Genomic DNA, 13,414 nt, shown 5'->3' on the forward strand with positions numbered 1-13,414 from the left:
TCTTGCCGATTGTATTGTACCATATGTCCCGGCAAGAAATCTGCGTTCAAAGGACTCCGGCTTATTAGTGATTCCCAAAGCCCAAAAAAAGTCTGCGGGCTATAGAGCATTTTCCGTTCGGGCTCCAGTACTCTGGAATGCCCTCCCGGTAACAGTTCGAGATGCCACCTCAGTAGAAGCATTTAAGTCTCACCTTAAAACTCATTTGTATACTCTAGCCTTTAAATAGACTCCCTTTTTAGACCAGTTGATCAGCTGTTTCTTTTCTTTTTCTTCTATGTCCCACTCTCCCCTGTGGAGGGGGTCCGGTCCGATCCGGTGGCCATGTACTGCTTGCCTGTGTATCGGCTGGGGACATCTCTGCGCTGCTGATCCGCCTCCGCTTGGGATGGTTTCCTGCTGGCTCCGCTGTGAACGGGACTCTCGCGACTGTGTTGGATCCATTGTGGATTGAACTTTCACAGTATCATGTTAGACCCGCTCGACATCCATTGCTTTCCTCCTCTCTAAGGTTCTCATAGTCATTATTGTCACCGACGTCCCACTGGGTCATTATTGTCACCGATGTCCCACTGGGTGTGAGTTTTCCTTGCCCTTATGTGGGCCTACCGAGGATGTCGTGGTGGTTTGTGCAGCCCTTTGAGACACTAGTGATTTAGGGCTGTATAAGTAAACATTGATTGATGATTGATATACATGCATGTGTGATGTATCATGTTGTATGCATGCATGTGTGATGTATCATGTTGTATGTGTGATGTATCATGTTGTATACATGCATGTGTGATGTATCATGTTGTATACATGCATGTGTGATGTATCATGTTGTATGCATGCATGTGTGATGTATCATGTCGTATGCATGCATGTGTGATGTATCATGTCGTATGCATGCATGTGTGATGTATCATGTTGTATGCATGCATGTGTGATGTATCATGTTGTATGCATGCATGTGTGATGTATCATGTTGTATGCATGCATGTGTGATGTATCATGTTGTATGCATGCATGTGTGATGTATCATGTTATATGTGTGATGTATCATGTTATATGTGTGATGTATCATGTTGTATGCATGCATGTGTGATGTATCATGTTGTATGTGTGATGTATCATGTTGTATACATGCATGTGTGATGTATCATGTTGTATACATGCATGTGTGATGTATCATGTTGTATGCATGCATGTGTGATGTATCATGTCGTATGCATGCATGTGTGATGTATCATGTCGTATGCATGCATGTGTGATGTATCATGTTGTATGCATGCATGTGTGATGTATCATGTTGTATGCATGCATGTGTGATGTATCATGTTGTATGCATGCATGTGTGATGTATCATGTTATATGTGTGATGTATCATGTTGTATACATGCATGTGTGATGTATCATGTTGTATCCATGCATGTGTGATGTATCATGTATGTGTGATGTATCATGCTGTATACATGCATATGTGATGTATCATGTTGTATACATGCATGTGTGATGTATCATGTTGTATGCATGCATGTGTGATGTATCATGTTATATGTGTGATGTATCATGTGTTATCATGCATGTGTGATGTATCATGTTGTATACATGCATGTGTGATGTATCATGTATGTGTGATGTATGATGTTGTATACATGCATATGTGATGTATCATGTTGTATACATGCATGTGTGATGTATCATGTTGTATACATGCATGTGAGATGCATCATGTTGTATGCATGCATGTGTGATGTATCATGTTGTATGCATGCATGTGTGATGTATCATGTTGTATACATGCATGTGTGATGTATCATGTTGTATGTGTGATGTATCATGTTTTATACAGGCATGTGTGATGTATCATGTTGTATGCATGCATGTGTGATGTATCATGTTGTATGCATGCATGTGTGATGTATCATGTTGTATGCATAGATGTGTGATGTATCATGTTGTATGCATACATGTGAGATGTATCATGTTGTATGCATGCATGTGTGATGTATCATGTTGTATCCATGCATGTGTGATGTATCATGTATGTGTGATGTATCATGTTGTATACATGCATATGTGATGTATCATGTTGTATCCATGCATGTGTGATGTATCATGTTGTATACATGCATGTGTGATGTATCATGTTGTATCCATGCATGTGTGATGTATCATGTATGTGTGATGTATCATGTTGTATACATGCATATGTGATGTATCATGTTGTATACACGCATGTGTGATGTATCATGTTGTATGCATGCATGTGTGATGTATCATGTTATATGTGTGATGTATCATGTTGTATACATGCATGTGTGATGTATCATGTTGTATACATGCATGTGTGATGTATCATGTATGTGTGATGTATCATGTTGTATACATGCATGTGTGATGTATCATGTTGTATACATGCATGTGATGTATCATGTTGTATGTGTGATGTATCATGTTGTATACATGCATGTGTGATGTATCATGTTGTATGTGTGATGTATCATGTTGTATACATAAATGTGTGATGTATCATGTTGTATCCATGCATGTGTGATGTATCATGTATGTGTGATGTATCAAGTTGTATACATGCATATGTGATGTATCATGTTGTATACATGCATGTGTGATGTATCATGTTGTATACATGCATGTGTGATGTATCATGTTGTATGCATGCATGTGTGATGTATCATGCTGTATGCATGCATGTGAGATGTATCATGTTGTATGTGTGATGTATCATGTTGTATGCATGTATGTGTGATGTATCATGTTGTATGCATGCATGTGTGATGTATAATGTTGTATGCATGCATGTGTGATGTATCATGTTGTATGCATGCATGTGTGATGTATCATGTTGTATGCATGCATGTGTGATGTATCATGTTGTATGTGTGATGTATCATGTTGTATGCATGCATGTGTGATGTATCATGTTGTATGTGTGATGTATCATGTTGTATACATAAAAGTGTGATGTATCATGTTGTATCCATGCATGTGTGATGTATCATGTATGTGTGATGTATCAAGTTGTATACATGCATATGTGATGTATCATGTTGTATACATGCATGTGTGATGTATCATGTTGTATACATGCATGTGTGATGTATCATGTTGTATGCATGCATGTGTGATGTATCATATTGTATGCATGCATGTGAGATGTATCATGTTGTATGTGTGATGTATCATGTTGTATGCATGTATGTGTGATGTATCATGTTGTATGCATGCATGTGTGATGTATAATGTTGTATGCATGCATGTGTGATGTATCATGTTGTATGCATGCATGTGTGATGTATCATGTTGTATGCATGCATGTGTGATGTATCATGTTGTATGCATGCATGTGTGATGTATCATGTTGTATGTGTGATGTATCATGTTGTATGCATGCATGTGTGATGTATCATGTTGTATGCATGCATGTGTGATGTATCATGTTATATGTGTGATGTATCATGTTATATGTGTGATGTATCATGTTGTATACATGCATGTGTGATGTATCATGTTGTATCCATGCATGTGTGATGTATCATGTATGTGTGATGTATCATGTTGTATCCATGCATGTGTGATGTATCATGTATGTGTGATGTATCATGTTGTATCCATGCATGTGTGATGTATCATGTATGTGTGATGTATCATGTTGTATCCATGCATGTGTGATGTATCATGTATGTGTGATGTATCATGTTGTATACATGCATATGTGATGTATCATGTTGTATACATGCATGTGTGATGTATCATGTTGTATGCATGCATGTGTGATGTATCAAGTTGTATGCATGCATGTGTGATATATCATGTTATATGTGTGATGTATCATGTTGTATACATGCATCAGTGATGTATCATGTTGTATACATGTATGTGTGATGTATCATGTATGTGTGATGTATGATGTTGTATACATGCATATGTGATGTATCATGTTGTATACATGCATGTGTGATGTATCATGTTGTATACATGCATGTGAGATGTATCATGTTGTATACATGCATGTGTGATGTATCATGTTGTATACATGCATGTGTTATGTATCATGTTGTATACATGCATTTGTGATGTATCATGTTGTATGTGTGATGTATCATGTTGTATACAGGCATGTGTGATGTATCATGTTGTATACATGCATGTGTGATATATCATGTTGTATGCTTGCATGTGTGATGTATCATGTTGTATGCATGCATGTGTGATGTATCATGTTGTATGTGTGATGTATCATGTTGTATACATGCATGTGTGATGTATCATGTTGTATACATGCATGTGTGATGTATCATGTTGTATGCATGCATGTGTGATGCATCATGTTGTATGTGTGATGTATCATGTTGTATACATCCATGTGTGATGTATCATGTTGTATACATGCATGTGTGATGTATCATGTTGTATACATGCATGTGTGATGTATCATGTCGTATGCATGCATGTGTGATGTATCATGTCGTATGCATGCATGTGTGATGTATCATGTCGTATGCATGCATGTGTGATGTATCATGTTGTATGCATGCATGTGTGATGTATCATGTTGTATGCATGCATGTGTGATGTATCATGTTGTATGCATGCATGTGTGATGTATCATGTTGTATGCATGCATGTGTGATGTATCATGTTATATGTGTGATGTATCATGTTGTATACATGCATGTGTGATGTATCATGTTGTATCCATGCATGTGTGATGTATCATGTATGTGTGATGTATCATGCTGTATACATGCATATGTGATGTATCATGTTGTATACATGCATGTGTGATGTATCATGTTGTATGCATGCATGTGTGATGTATCATGTTGTATCCATGCATGTGTGATGTATCATGTTGTATACATGCATGTGTGATGTATCAAGTTGTATCCATGCATGTGTGATGTATCATGTATGTGTGATGTATCATGTTGTATACATGCATATGTGATGTATCATGTTGTATACACGCATGTGTGATGTATCATGTTGTATGCATGCATGTGTGATGTATCATGTTGTATGCATGCATGTGTGATGTATCATGTTATATGTGTGATGTAGCATGTTGTATACATGCATGTGTGATGTATCATGTTGTATACATGCATGTGTGATGTATCATGTATGTGTGATGTATCATGTTGTATACATGCATGTGTGATGTATCATGTTGTATACATGCATGTGATGTATCATGTTGTATGTGTGATGTATCACGTTGTATACATGCATGTGTGATGTATCATGTTGAATGTGTGATGTATCATGTTGTATGCATGCATGTGTGATGTATCATGTTGTATGTGTGATGTATCATGTTGTATACATAAATGTGTGATGTATCATGTTGTATACATGCATATGTGATGTATCATGTTGTATACATGCATGTGTGATGTATCATGTTGTATGCATGCATGTGTGATGTATCATGTTGTATGCATGCATGTGTGATGTATCATTGTGTATGCATGCATGTGTGATGTATCATGTTGTATGCATGCATGTGTGATGTTTCATGTTGTATGCATGCATGTGTGATGTATCATGTTGTATGCATGCATGTGTGATGTATCATGTTGTATGTGTGATGTGTCATGTTGTATACATGCATGTGTGATGTATCATGTTGTATGCATGCATGTGTGATGTATCATGTTGTATGTGTGATGTATCATGTTGTATACATGCATGTGTGATGTATCATGTTGTATGCATGCATGTGTGATGTATCATTTTGTATGCATGCATGTGTGATGTATCATGTTGTATGTGTGATGTTCCATGTTGTATACATGCATGTGTGATGTATCATGTTGTATACATGCATGTGTGATGTATCATGTTGTATACATGCATGTGTGATGTATCATGTTGTATGTGTGATGTATCATGTTGTATACATGCATGTGTGATGTATCATGTTGTATACATGCATGTGAGATGTATCATGTTGTATGCATGCATGTGTGATGTATCATGATGTATGCATGCATGTGTGATGTATCATGTTGTATACATGCATGTGTGATGTATCATGTTGTATGCTTGCATTTGTGATGTATCATGTTGTATGCATGCATGTGTGATGTATCATGTTGTATGCATGCATGTGTGATGTATCATGTTGTATGCTTGCATTTGTGATGTATCATGTTGTATGCATGCATGTGTGATGTATCATGTTGTATGCATGCATGTGTGATGTATCATGTTGTATGCATGCATGTGTGATGTATCATGTTGTATGCATACATGTGTGATGTATCATGTTGTATGCTTGCATGTGTGATGTATCATGTTGTATGCTTGCTTGTGTGATGTATCATGTTGTATGCATGCATGTGTGATGTATCATGTTGTATACATGCATGTGTGATGTATCATGTTGTATGTGTGATGTATCATGTTGTATACATGCATGTGTGATGTATCATGTTGTATGCATGCATGTGTGATGTATCATTTTGTATGCATGCATGTGTGATGTATCATGTTGTATGTGTGATGTTCCATGTTGTATACATGCATGTGTGATGTATCATGTTGTATACATGCATGTGTGATGTATCATGTTGTATACATGCATGTGTGATGTATCATGTTGTATACATGCATGTGTGATGTATCATGTTGTATGTGTGATGTATCATGTTGTATACATGCATGTGTGATGTATCATGTTGTATACATGCATGTGAGATGTATCATGTTGTATGCATGCATGTGTGATGTATCATGATGTATGCATGCATGTGTGATGTATCATGTTGTATACATGCATGTGTGATGTATCATGTTGTATGCTTGCATTTGTGATGTATCATGTTGTATGCATGCATGTGTGATGTATCATGTTGTATGCATGCATGTGTGATGTATCATGTTGTATGCTTGCATTTGTGATGTATCATGTTGTATGCATGCATGTGTGATGTATCATGTTGTATGCTTGCATGTGTGATGTATCATGTTGTATGGTTGCATGTGCGATGTATCATGTTGTATGCATGCATGTGTGATGTATCATGTTGTATGCATGCATGTGTGATGTATCATGTTGTATGCTTGCATGTGTGATGTATCATGTTGTATGCTTGCTTGTGTGATGTATCATGTTGTATGCATGCATGTGTGATGTATCATGTTGTATGCATGAATGTGTGATGTATCATGTTGTATGTGTGATGTATCATATTGTATACATGCATGTGTGATGTATCATGTTGTATACATGCATGTGTGATGTATCATGTTGTATGTGTGATGTATCATGTTGTATACATGCATGTGTGATGTATCATGTTGTATGCATGCATGTGTGATGTAGGGCTGTGCGATATATGGAATATACTCCATATATTGTGGGTTTGTCTCTGTGCGATATAGAAAATGACTATATTGTCAGTATTGGAGTATAGATTCTCACGCAGTTGCTTTTAGCCGCGGGCATTACACTACATCCTCTTCTCACTCCTTGTCTGTCCTTCTCACAGAGACATAAAACAAGCGCACCTTCTCACATACGTCACATACTGTCGCGTGTGCAACGTCATACGCCCTCGCAGAGCAGACAGGTAGCGGCATTATAACGTTAGCTGTGGTGCTAACGGGGTGGTGCTAGTGGTAATACGAGAGAAAGAAGGTGCTAGTCTGGTAACAAATGAAGGAATAATTAATTCCCAAGAAAAGCAGCACAGAGTCCATTGTCTGGCGGTGGTTTGGTTTCAAAAGGGAAGATGTTGAAAAGACAACCGTAATATGTCAAGTATGCGGCAAAAGCGTTGCTACAAAAAGTTGCAGCACTGCTAATGTGTAGCATCATTTGAAAAGTCACCCGCTAGAGAATGAGGAGTGCTTGAAACTCTGCATGTCAACATCTCAGTTTGGTGCCACACCCACAAAATGCCCAAGCAACCATTTCCACATGAACCCCATATGAAAAAACTGGTCAACAACAGAAGGAGATAACGTCCGTAGGAACCTACCACATAGCGAAGGACATACACTATTTGATTTCCTATTATGCAGCACATTTTTATTTGACAGTTATTGATATATCTTGTGTGACATCATGCACAAAAGTGCACTTTATTTGTTTTAAACTATTGTAGTGGTGTTCTGTACAACAAGTGCACTTTAATATAGTGTTGTTTTGATAAGTCATCTTAGTGACATCATGCACAAAAGTGCACTCATAGCTTGTTTTAAAATGTCTCTGACAATCTTGCACTTTTTGCTTTGGAAATGACATGAATGTTTGTGCCACTGTTTAATAACTGTTTAATAAATACACTTTTGCTAATTTGACTTAGTTGTGGTTTCCCTCTCTTCATGAAAGTTTAAAAGTAGCATATATGAATGCAGTATGAAGAAGAATGTTTGAATGTAGACACATAGAATCATCATACTGCTGTGATTATATGCATCAAGTGTTCATTCAAGGCTAAGGCAAAATATCCACATATATATGCTGTATCGTGATGTGGACTAAAAATATTGAGATATTAATAAAAGGCCATATCGCCCAGCCCTAGTTAGAATGGGATTTATTTTTTTTTATATATCCACCATCATGTCTTTTATAATGATTGTGAACGATAGAAAAATTCCTCAAAAAAGTGCAGATCTCCTCTAAATTCCAATGATTAGATTTAAGACTTGAAGTGTATGAGCATGAAGTGATGAAGCCTACTTGGATGAGAGGACAAAGGTCTTGTAAGACAAAGTGAAGAGTCCAGTTGTGATGGATTGAATGCCCTGAGAATAAAATGTTGTGCTTACTTGGACTGTGATGAAGCTGTGAGGACTCAGGTGGTTTGTCTTCATGCTCTTCAGTCTTCACAGAGACAACAGTCAGTGGAAACTTGCTGACATCAGCCTCCTCCTGCCCTACAGGACACTCTCCCTCCTGACTCATCCACACTTCCTCCTCTTCCTCTTTCATGTGGGGGGGCTGTGGTATCTCCTCTTCCTCTTTAGTGTGAGGGGGCTGCTGAACGTCTGTTGGGTAAATAAGTAAATAAGATAAAGAGAGAATAGAAATAGTTTTGAACTGACACTGTTAACATAATGACATTACTTGTGTTCTTTTGTGTGTTGTGTTAAAAGTGTGTAGCAAAAACAACCAATAAAAACACAGGAAATACCCAATTGTTTCCTAAAATAATTCAAAAGTGGTACAGTGAGTACACAAACAGACTTGGAAATTTGATGCGGGGCAATTTGAAAAGTTTTTATAAATACGAGGCAGCATTGATTGAAGCATTCTTAACTTCACTGATGTAAAGTGGGTAAATATTGTTTTGTGTATACGGTCTATGACACCTAAACTTTATCTGTAAACTTAACCATATTATTTTAATGCCATAGTTATTACTATAACTAAAATATCCTGGAAATTCAAAAAATCTAATTCCGAAATCACTGCAAAAACATTCATGGTATGTTTTTGTGATCATGCAAAATATTTTTTGGTGGTCAGTTTGTTGGCTGGGCCAAAAGGAACTTTCACCAAAAACATGGAGATACTCCATAAAACATTATGGAGTATCTCCATCAACAATTCCTCTTTAGGAATTGGAGACCATCTATGACACGCTGAAGGAAAGTCAGTCACCTTAATAATTCAAGTTTTGACTACTTTAGTTATTGAAAATAATTGTTTACGTTCACTTATTGATACTTGTAAGTCAGATTTAGGAAGTGAAATTATAACTTTAATTAGATTTGTTTACAGTATAAAATGTATTTAGTGAGTGTGTGAGTTTTATGTAAACATGTTGATACAGGTTTACTTCTTGGGGACTGGAACACAGATATGTCCTGAAAGGATGCACCCATTTTTAAAACCTTCACTAAGCTGTGCCACCAACATTGTCTCACTTAGCTCATTAAGCACACTACCAGGGTGAGTGAGTCCTTTTAAACCTTCATAGACCTCCTTGTTACTTCTGACCAGTCTCAGATCACCACAAGTGGAACTACTGTATGTGGCGGCTTAAGTGATCATTCCATCATTTTCTGTACCCATGAAGAACAGAACCGAGGCTAACGGCCACAAAACAAGAGAAGCTAGAATCCTCAAGATCTAGACTAGCAAGGCTTTCAATGACAAACTGCCGAAATAAGACTTGCCTCGGTACTTGCAAGTACACAGGTCTTTGGGTCAATTCCTATCCTCAGAAAAGTAGATAACTTCACAGTCAAAGTGGGTGACAATATTATAACAAACAAAAATGAGATTACCTATCTTGGTTGCATCGTAGAGACTAATCTCTCCAGTGAAAAAATGACTACTAAGGTGGTCAAAGAATCAACCAATGAATTCTGTTCTTACTAGTGTTGTCCCGATACCAATATTATAGTACCGGGACCTATACCAAAATGTATTTCGATACTTTTCAATACTTCTCTGAATAAACGGGACCACAAAAAAGTACATTATTGGCTTTATTTTAACAAAAAATCTTAGGTTACATTAAACATATGATTCTTATTGAAAGTTTTTCCTAAATAAAATAGTGAACATACTAGACAACTTGTCTTTTAGTAGTAAGTAAACAAACAAAAGCTCCTAATTTAGTCTGCTGAAATGTGCAGTAACATATTGTGTCATTAATATTCTATGACTTTGTCAAAATTATTAAGGAAAAGTGGTAGAAAATTGATTATTCATCTCCTTGTTCATTTAATATTAATATCTACTTTTTTTTGTTTGTTTTAACATGTGCTATCTACGCTTCCGTTAAAATGTAATAATCACTTTTTTTTCTGTTGTTTGGATACTTTACATTAGTTTTGGACGATACCACAAATTTGGGTATCAATCCGATATCAAGTAATTACAAGATCATACATTGGTCATATTCAAAGTCCTCATGTCTCCGGGGACATATTTCCTGAGTTTATAATCATAATATAAATTAAAAAAAAGAAAAAAAGAAAGATGTGATGCCAAAAAATATTGATGTAATCATAGCAGTTGTACACTTTAGAGGCGGTATAGTACCGAATATGAATAATGCAGCTGAGATAGGCTCCTCAAGCACCCACTGAGAAAGGGAAAAGCGGTAGAAAATGGATGGATGGATAGTATCGCAGAACTATACTAATACCGGTATACCGTACAACCTTACATGGAAAGATCACCCCGCCGGTGGGTACAAATACACTTAAGACCAACACAAGCCCATTTTAACCCCACTTTGACTACAAAGTTCATGTTTGGTACCGTGAGGCCTTAAAAGCCCTGAAAAACAAACTCCAGACAGCCCAAAACCAAATGATTGGGCTTCTACTCAACCGTCCATATAAGACTCACCTTGCAGCCAACCATTTCCTTAACGTGGGGAGGCTCTTGGTATCTGACAGAGTACATCTTCTTGCAGTTGGTCTGGTGTAGAAGATACACCCTACCACTAAAATACCCATTTACCTGTCTAGATACTTCAAAATATATTCACCATTATAAAACCAGGTAGTTGTACAAATCACATTCAACCCAGATTTCACTCCAAAAAAGGTTCTAATTTGTTTGCCTGCAATACCACCAACATGTGGAACTCCCTATCAAAAAGAAAACACATTACATGTTGTGGCTACTCGTACCTGGGAATAAACAAAGCCTTTTACCTATTTGAAATTATATTTCCATTTACTTTCTTACAGTATTTGTGTCTACTTTCTACATAGTCCTGTGTTGTGTAAATTAAAAAAAATACTTCAACAAAATCAAGCCCAGGCTTTCTTGCAGCAGTGAATGTGTACCGTGATGAAAGTGTACCCTTTCCTATGCAAACTTTTCATAACTCCTTCAATCAATCAATCACACATTGTTCCAAACAGAGAGGAACATCAACCTCAAACTGTCTCCTTTTCATGAAGAATCTAAATCAAAGCATTGCATCATCCCCACAAGACAAAGCATCTTCTGTTGAAAAAGAGTGTTAATTATCAAATATAAAGTTAGTAAAGATGTGAGCGTAAGAAGTCAACAAACCTGTTCTGTGTAACACAACTTGAATTTTCTTGAAAACAGCGTCCAGTAGTTGATATTCTCGCTCATTCTCCTCTTTTTTTGGTCAAAATTCCTCTTCATACTTAGCTATGGTTCTTTCACACATTTTCACACAATCACAACACTTTACTCTCACATTAGATCTCTACTTAGCGATGTGTTGATAACATCCGTGTCATGCCTGTAAATCAGGTTTATGTTTGGTCATGTTTTGTTTTGTTTTTGGACTCTTGCTTCACATTTTGCACTTCCTGGTTTTGTTTGTTTCCATGCCAACCCATTAGTTTCCACCTGGTCCCCTTAGTCACGCCCCGATTCTCAGCCTCTCACACCTGGTTCTAATTACCACAGCAGTATTTAAGTCATTTATTTTCCTTTCCTCGGCCTGGCTTCTTTACCTACTGGACTGTGTTGAATACTCATGACCACGCACCTACCTTTCCTTGCCGGACCCTCATGCTTTGCCACGCTGTTTGTTTGACCACGCCACGTAAGACTTCTTTGTTTATATGCCTCAGTGCTAGTTTTTGGTTTGCCATGTGCCTTTTATAGTATCTTCTGTTTGTTTTGTAGATAGTATTGCCATTGTGCTGTTTTTGTTCTAAGTTTTACCATGGATTATCATCCGCCATCGAGCGTGCTTTTTGTTTTGCCTTTTCTGTATTATAGTGTATAAATAAAAACCATGTACTTACATTCAATTCTCGCCCGTTCGAATCATCCTTTGCGTAGAAGAAGCGAAATAAATCCATGTCACAGTCCTGACAGTCCGTGTCTTTTTGTTAGCAGCTAACAAGCTAAGCTAACTAGCGAGCTAAGCTAACTTACAAGCAAAGTAAGCACGAGAAGCGGCACAGTGCTTCTAGCGCATCGAGACGACTTTATCCTTAATGAAAGAATCAAATATGTATTTTATACGACGTAGATATTTCAAACTGGATAACAAATAATAAGACTGACTTACTAGCGTCTTGCTCACGTCTTTCTCCGTCGATGTGCTTTCACGACAGTTAGCACACTTGACGTTACAAGGCAGTACTGCTCTGTTCTGCTGCCTTCCGTTTACCCCGGAAGCTGGGAATGACGTCACAGCCGAGTGGACGAAGAGGTAGCTCTATATAAGATATTGCGTGCTGCCACTGTTACCATGCTTTTCTTTTACGTAATATTTATTTGAACGACAATGTGATATAAAAGAATGTCTTGTTTTTCAAAAATAAATTCAAAGTATATCAAACAAACCTTTAATGTTGGGGTTCAGTGGCGCCCCCCTGCGACATTCATTGTAATGACAAGAGAGAATGCTGTGCTCTTATTTTCACGGAAACCTGGCTTTCGGACAGCATCCCAGACTCTGCTATCCAGCTAGCAACGCACTCAGTCTAC

At 37.3% G+C, this 13,414-nt stretch overlaps 1 protein-coding gene across 1 annotated transcript in view; it reads left to right on the forward strand.

Annotated features, from left to right (window-relative positions):
- LOC133546839 (oocyte zinc finger protein XlCOF6.1-like) overlaps positions 1-13,414 on the forward strand; it is a 267,073-nt gene that overhangs the window by 170,763 nt on the left and 82,896 nt on the right. The gene's annotated exons all lie outside the window — the stretch shown is intronic.

The sequence above is a fragment of the Nerophis ophidion genome, unplaced genomic scaffold (assembly GCF_033978795.1).
Source record: "Nerophis ophidion isolate RoL-2023_Sa unplaced genomic scaffold, RoL_Noph_v1.0 HiC_scaffold_45, whole genome shotgun sequence".
Lineage (NCBI taxonomy): Eukaryota > Metazoa > Chordata > Actinopteri > Syngnathiformes > Syngnathidae > Nerophis > Nerophis ophidion.